At 43.5% G+C, this 8,737-nt stretch overlaps 1 pseudogene; it reads left to right on the forward strand.

Annotated features, from left to right (window-relative positions):
- Positions 1–553: 553 nt before the first annotated feature.
- LOC143736661 (uncharacterized) lies at positions 554–8,110 on the forward strand (annotated as a pseudogene).
- The last annotated feature ends 627 nt before the right edge of the window (positions 8,111–8,737 follow it).

The following is an 8,737-nucleotide window of genomic DNA, read 5'->3' on the forward strand; positions in this document are numbered from 1 at the left end:
CCTATAATAGGGCCAAAACCTCTACTAAAGTATAACTATTAAATTAAGTTCAAGTGTATGCAATTCAAGGGGACTAAAATCAAAGTATCTCTGATTGTGTTTTGGATGAATCCGACCGTCTGAGATATTAGTCAAAACCTCTGTTTAGTGACGAAACTGACGAGATTGTGATCGTGAGACCCGCAGTAGATGTGAGGACCTCTAAGCGGCATAGTTTCCTAATCTGAACGGGTAAAACATAATTAAAGAGTTTCAAAAGAATAATCAGACATTCGCTCACTTTTAATGATACCCAGATATCATTAAAACCCTTTTTCATTTATGGAGTCAGATGAAATAACGAGTCAATACATATGAGAAAAGTGTGTTCTATTTAATCTTGTTGTGTTGCTTAAAAGGGAAGACAGTAACACGCAGAGACCTTCACCTGTATTATTGGAAACCCTCATTGGACCAATACACAGGCTTACAAAGTGGTGACCTCGATGTGATCTCGAAACCAGACGAGCAACGTCTTTCTGGCGCGACATTCAACTTGAACTCTGCCCGGAACATGAGGTTTGAGCTCCTTCTCATCCATCTCCAGCTGCTGTGGTAAGTCAATCTAGTTTGCCTTTTAGAGGCGTTGAGGGAGAGATTGTTTGCACTTCACATATAGACACATTTTTAGTACGGGTCGGAATACCCTTTGTTTAGACCGGAACCGAAAAATCCGGTGGGGAAGAATTAGACGGGAAACATGTCTTTTCAGGGAAAGAACAGCAGCAGCGTAGATGAGGAGATAATGGAGATTTTAGGCGTGCAATTGCAAAAGCTCCTTGTTCGATTAAGCGACAAGGGATTAAACTTAAAGTGGAACAACAACGAAATAATATCCTGGTATTCTGCCGAGGGTGCAAAACTAAAATCCAAATCAAAATACAAGAAAATTCCGGCTGCTATTGTGTATTTGCTTCGTCGTAACGACCTCGAGACCATAACCGAGAAGGAACGAACAATAGCAAATATCCAAGAAATAGAAAGATTGCGATCTGACGAATTGCAAAAGTTAAGAAAACAAGTCGAAGCGTTCGCGTACGAGCAACAAGGGTGGGCTAGACAGCGCGAAGAAATGGCCACGAAAATTGATCAAATTCAAAGAAAACTTCAAACCGGCAGTAATTACATATCTGCTCTCGAAGATTGCTGTGATAAATCAGGGTTTCCAGTATCCGCAGTTAAACAAGCAGCACTGGATGAAACCTCTGATCTAGAGACTATAAATGATAACGTTAGTGACGATGATGATGACGCCGCATTAGGATACAGGCCACGGAGAGAACCTCGTAACCGAGCTCTCGTGAGCTTGTGGCCCGAAGAGCGAAACCTGCGAAGCCCAGTAAAGACTCGAACAAAATCGAATGACTTGCCAAAGAAATCAGTTAAAATGACTGTGATTAAAACTATGACGAATGCGGATGATGAAATCACAAAAATCAGCCGCCCATTAACATGCGAAGAATGTTCTAGACATAAACAAGTCGTAGGAGTTATGCCGAGAAAAGGGCCGTTTCAACCCTACTGGGAAGCGTTAATGTTACAGGCCACTGTTTACAAATTAGAAATTCGAGATGTATGGCAAATAGCTCTCCTCATTATCCCTGAGGAGCTTAGACCGAAACTCACCGCAGATATGAAATCTGGCAACATAATGAACCGAAACGTTCATGAAACCGACGAAATAATCTACGAGCGTCTTAAACAGGCACTGTTAGACATGAGGGGACCGACGCATGCAGACTGGAACAAAATATTAGAAATCAAACAAGCGAGTAATGAGTCGTTTGAAACATACGCTGAACAGTTATGGGTAACATACAGAGAACACTCAGGCATAGAGAACGTAGAGCGCAACCATGACGTGTTACTACAACTTGTTAAGAACAATGCTGGCATTCCAGTTCAAAAGGCTCTGTCAAATGGCGTCGACCCGGCCGAAAACACGTTCAGAGCAATAGTAGACTGGGGTACTAGGATAGAAAGCAGATGGAGATAAAAACCCCGTAGCGTTGCGTCCGCACAATGGTTAACAGAAGGGAACAGCCCAGGCAAATTCAACCAAAGATCTCCAAGCAAAATGCAATGCCACTATTGCCAAAAGTTTAACCATTTAATGAAAGATTACCAAAAAAGAGAAAGAGATTTAAAAGAACAAGCAAAACTTTGCCAAAAAACGCCCTCTAGCGACGACTCGGACCTGTACAAACAATTCGCAAATTTCATCACGGAGTTTAAAAAACGAAAAAGTCAAAATGGCGACGCCCACAGCGCGAGCGGACCGACTGAAAAACATCATAACCAATAGGGGTACGTGGCCTCCATCGCCGTAGGGAGCATAATTAAGAGTGGAAACCGGATAAAAATAAGGGCTAATTTAGGAGGCCGGTTAGCTAACGTACTTATTGATTCTGGCGCATCTTGCTCCTGTACAGACATTCCCCTACCTTTAACCAACGAAACTATTCAGGTCACAGGCATCGGCGACACGTCAATGATTGCGACAAAAACACAGCCAATTGAACTCGATTTAGGCGTGACCGTATTGAAAGAACCCCTCTGGTATTTACCTAATAACAGTGAAGGGACTGTGCTGGGAATGGACATTATGCCAAAGTATGGCTTTGTAATTCACTGCTTTGAAAAACAAATTGAATTGAAAACAGACAAAGCAGTGAAACAGTGCCCACCAAAAAACAGAACGAACATTATGTCCATATCCACCCCAGATCCCATTCAACAGATGGTAAACAAACATGATTGCATTTGGGCTACACATGAACATGACTGCGGTCTCATTGACTTTGTTGTGTGCATTGAGGGGGAGCCCCCTCCCCCACAAAAACAATACCGCATCAAACCAGAGGCCGAGTCGGCTGTTCATGAAATAGTACAACAACTTGAAATCAGAGGAATAGTCCGTCGATGTAGTTCAACCACGAACTCTCCGTGTTTACCAATACCAAAATCGAACGGTAAATGGCGTCTTTGCATTGATTATCAGCGTCTCAACAAAGTTTTGCCCAAGGCTACACCTATAGTGGCAAATCCGTCGACATTATTATCACAGATTTCAACACAAGCGCCTTGGTTTACAGTGCTCGACGTAAAGAACGGTTTCTGGTCCATCCCAATCAAACGCGCTGATCAGTGGAAATTGGCCTTCACTGTGAATCAAATACAGTACACGTGGGAACGTATGCCACAAGGTCTCCATAACAGTCCTGCGATTTTTCACAGGGCATTAGAAGACGCGCTCAATCCACTGACAGGGACCGGAAACGTGATTCATTACGTTGACGATATATTCTTATCGCGACCGAGGGATCAATTGATGATCATTTGTTACTCGTTGATGAAGTATTGTTAACACTCGGCAAAGCTGGCTTCAAATTAAACAAAGAAAAAGCTCAAATCGCACAAAGCGAGGTCCAGTACCTGGGTTACACAATAACGCAAAGCCACCGAGCATTAACAGATGATAGGCGAAAATGCATTGCTGAACTTCCCCGACCACACACGCTGAACGCGTTCCAGAAAGTGCTAGGAACAGCAAACTACTTAAGAGACTTCATTCCAGACTTCGCAAACGTCGTCACGCCATTATATTCTCTCTTAAAAGGAAAATCAAAGCCCTCTGACGTCCTTGAATGGTCAGAGGAACACGAAAAAGCCTTTACGAGTCTAAAAGAAAACTTATGCTGTGCTCCCGCGCTCGGTCTGCCGAACCCCAAAAAATCCTTTCACTTACAAGTGGATGCGAATGAAAACACACTAAGTGGCGTTTTAGCTCAAGACCATGGGGGAAAATTGCGTCCGATCGCCTATTACAGCCGAAAGAAATCCACGGTCGAACAGGGTTTCGACCCATGCACTCAGCACGTGCTGGCGGTTCACTGGATGTTGACAACAACTGAACCGGTTGTAGGTTTTCAACCTATCCTTGTGCATACAGTGCACACGCCAGTACAAATGCTGTTGCAAGGCCGAATAAAAGGTGTGTCGTCGCAAAGGTTAGCAAGATGGCTAGCAGACATACAGGCACGTGACATTACAACTGTTAACGACCGAATATTACCTCATTTATTGGGAGATGTAGAGGGCCACCCACACACATGCCAAACCAAACCGGAAGCACAGAGCCCAGTTCATGATCAAGAACTTCCAAATCAGACACTGGTGTACATTGATTGTTCCCGATATTGGCATGATGGCAAATTCCACACAGGATGTGCGGTGTGGACTCCATACTCTCCCAATTCCGGCACTAACCAATTGCTAATCAAACTATCCGCAAACACATCTGCGCAAGAAGCTGAACTTATTGCATTACTCGAAGCAATCAGATCACATCATGAGCCGCTGTGTGTATACACTGATAGTCGATACGCTTTTGGTGCAGTCCATGATTTTATGGCACAGTGGCAGTTGAGAAAATTCCTCACATCTGCCGGAACGCCGATAAAACATTTTAACATCATAACTTCGATTTGGCAGGAGATTAAAAAACGTGATTCCACACTCTCCGTCGTCAAAGTGCGCGCGCACATTAACAAAAATCCAAATGAAAACGAACAAAACAACAACATCGCAGATCAATTAGCTAAATTAGCAGCACAAAAGGGAGATGAATGGAAGCCTGACAGACTGATTGTTCCTGCTGTGAGTGCGATTCAGACTGTTCCTATTGACTTGAAACGGTACCAACAAGAACTGTGGAGTTCTGAAGGAGAGCTGACACCGCACCTGCAACAGGACCAATTAGTCAAGGTCACTGAAGGCATGATTTTAAGAGACGACAAATACATCGTTCCAGAAGCCCTGCAGAAACCAGTGATAAAGTTGTACCACGATTATGCACATGTATCAGCCCCCAAAACACAACAGCTGATACAAAAGAACTTTTGGTGGCCACAGATGGCATCAGACATTCAAACATGGTGTGACACATGCATCGTATGTGCTACAATTAATCAAGGTAGGACTGGCCGTACAAAACTGTGCAGACCAGAGCCACCCAAAGGACCTTGGGAGTCGCTCCAATTGGATTTTATAGGTCCACTACCCAGTGCCAAAGGGGGATATCGTTATTGCCTTGTGATAATTGACAAATTCTCCAAATGGGTCGAAGTGATTCCTACTCGCAATAACAATGCAAACACAGTGGCACGTGTGATAGCGAACCAAATCCTCCCACTCTGGGGAGCACCAATCCAAATTGAATCTGATCAGGGCACACACTTCACAGGTCAGATAATGAAACACATATGCCAGATGCTAAACATCAAACAAAGATTTCACGTTTCATACAGGCCGCAGAGCTCCGGGATGGTGGAACGCGTTAATCGCACCATAAAAGAAAGCATCTCGAAACAGGTTGCACAACACAAAAACCAATGGATTGATGCCCTACCCACGGTCCTAACAGTATTGCGGGCAACTCCTTCAAAAGCAACAGGTATCAGTCCATTTGAACTCATGACTGGGAGAGTCATGAAGCTGCCCGTCGACCCAGAAATTACCCCAGCAGACCTGGGGCCTCTCGTGATTGCAACTCAACAGTCTGTGTTAAAGCAATTACGAGACAGACTGGAAGTGCTACATGCACATGCTGCTCTGAAACAACAGCAATCAGACTTAATAAATGATGCACAATTCAACCCAAACTCTGAGGTAAAATTCTAAGAAGGAGACATGGTAATGATACGCGTTTTTGTGAAGCAAGGTGCATTCACACCCCGATGGCATGGGCCATATGAAATAAAAGCTGTATGCAACAGCTGTGTGGCCACAACCGTAAAAGGGAAACTGCGATGGTATCACATGTCTCAGTGCAAATCATTTAAAAGTTCACAGAATAAATAACTAACTGTCACTGTCTTCTCTTCCTGCTTTCCAGGTCGACTGCAGCGATCCCATGGAGGCCGGATGAAAGGAAAGTGTCCGGGCCCACGTGCATCAGACTGGGCCAAAGGGTTTCACTCACACACAACCTGAAATGTGGGAGGTGGGTGTGGAAATTCTCCCAAGGGCCATCCACACCAAAAATCACAGTCGCACCTAAAGAGACAGCTACATGGCCTGCCGGTATAGTACCGGATCCAAATTGCACACCACAAATTTGCTGTAGTTCAGGTAGCACCCACCCACCTTCAGAAAACATTTCGGGATACACTCAAGCACCAAAATTCATGCACAATCTCACTGCCTGGTATCAACTTAAGATAGATACAGGCGACACAATAGGCAACATGCACACTCTACACGAAAACAACAACAATGGCATAGATCCAAAATTGTGCTATTATGTAAAAAATTTGGAACCTGCAACATATAGGTGCACACATACTGAAACACATAATGACACCCATATAAGATTCACAGAATTAATGTATAATCTCACATCGTACACACCTAACGAGCCAAAACCAAAAACTTTTGTGTGGACCAACCGGAAGGAAGGAACATATTGTGTCGGAAAATGTTCACATAGCATAGACAATTTCACCAATCCCCACAACTGTACATGGACTATTACTTATTGTTTTAATTTGACCACCTGTGGATACACTAAACCCAAAAAGTGTCCGGAATTGCACTCAATTCCACCTGGTGGACCGATTAGAGGAAACATCAACAAGACTTTATTACATGATGTAAATTTGATAATGACACATGTAACATACAACATTTCCAACATACTCTCTGCCTACACAAAACATTCTAATATTAATGATGAGTCATATGAATGGCTACAGTCACGAATCGATGATTTAATTTCTGATTACAAAGACAGACTTGCTGTCCAAATTCCACCTACTCGCTCAAAGCAAGACCTACTCAGCAGTATAGCCGGCTTGTTTGGATCAATTAATTCAGCAGCCAACACCTATAAAATAAGCAAACAATCCCAATTCTCCACATGGTTGACAGATCAGATGGCCACTGGTTTTCAACACATCACCAATAGCAATGATAACATTATCAAAGCAGTTCGTTCCGAGGCGCAGGCGCTTCTAACGATCAGCCACACATTGGTCAATCAGACCCGTACCATCGAACGTGACTTAGCCTGCAGATCATATGCACAAGATTTGTTCACTGCAACAAGACAGGAAATTTTAGACCTTCGTCTTCACAAGACCCCTAGACATGTTTTGAATGATTTAATTGAGGTTTTAGACTTGCATAGATGGTTCTCTTCAGAAAAAATGAAAAATATTAAGTATTCAGAACTGTTATCCACAGTTATGATGTATACAGGAAACGAATGTATTGGTTGAATTGGGTTTTTTGCCACTTTTCCTTTAATCCACCCAGATCAAGTTTATCCAAATTCCACTACTATTCGGTCCATTGGCGTGGTAGTTAAAGATCAGGTAATTAAATGGGATCACCTCACTGGATATATGACTTTGAAGGGTACTGAGACCTTATTTACCAGCCGCACTTGTTGTCATGAAACTCACAATTACGTTGTTTGTACATGTAACACATTGCAGCCTTTCTCTTCCAATGATAGCAAACTCATAAATGTTGAATCTTTGCATGGCCATTCAAATGCTGTTCAAGTGTCTCATACTGGTGCGTCATCAGTGAGATGAATTCATTCACATATGGAGGACTGACCTGTCCTGCTAATCACTCCTTTTGCTTGGAAGTGACAGAGGATTTTTCTATGGGTCAAATCGACATCCTCGGAAGGATGCCAAAGCCATGGTGGGACGACACCTTTTATGAACACGGAACACAAGCTTTGGTCGACACAATGGACTTGGTACAGAACGTCATCCTCAAAACAGAGTACCACCTCTCTCAAGCACAAGTAGAGACAAACTTGGCGCGAAAGACTGCACAGATCCTGTCTAGCTCATCTACTCGATCGGCACAGACGGCATACACCTGGTGGGACTGGGTACTTCGAGGTTGTGCGGTTGGAAGCGCACTCATATTATCCTTCACACTACTCCAATGTTGTTACTTCAGACACCTCATCAGATCAGTAAAAGCATCCACCAACACGATCTTAACTCTCAGCCCCCTACAGCTGCCCACCTTACAAAGACTGAAGTGACACCGCAGGAAACCCTATGAGTGGCCCACGGTGCCAAATGGGGGAACTGTAAGGCGGGTGCCAAAAAGTCTGGGCCACCCCTGGTGGAAACAAAAGGCTCCTGAGAATTAACATTTGAACCCTCCCTTGCATAATGATATAACAGCAGCATCCGAGACGCAGCACACAGTGCAACTCACACCTCACACCTCACTTGAACAATCTCCCCCTTCTCCTGCTCACCTGAAACTCACTGAAAACCCATGAAAGGTTAAATGTGTACAAAATAAGTAACTATGCATGTTTGGTATCATTTAAAGTATCTCAGTGCGCCTGGTAAAATGGTCTCATTCTCCCAACCATAATGGAAAGCTAAAAGAAGTTAAAAAATATGAGAAGTAGTGTATCCCTCTAAGGTGTTCCCTCCCCCAGATCCTCCATTCTGATCTCACAGTTGTGAGCCCCTCACTAGGGGACCAAATCTAATTATAATGGCAGACACTACCATTTGGTAAGCAAATTGAATATAAACCCAGATAAAGGAAAATGGGCAAAAGGTTCGGGGAGTCTGTAGGTTGACTGCCCACACAATCACTGTGTGTATTTTTCATTGCCAGGTAATACCTTCTACAAATTCCTTGATTTATG

The sequence above is a fragment of the Siphateles boraxobius genome, unplaced genomic scaffold (genome assembly GCF_051911475.1).
Source record: "Siphateles boraxobius isolate OS27281-9 unplaced genomic scaffold, OSU_SipBor_1 130, whole genome shotgun sequence".
Lineage (NCBI taxonomy): Eukaryota > Metazoa > Chordata > Actinopteri > Cypriniformes > Leuciscidae > Siphateles > Siphateles boraxobius.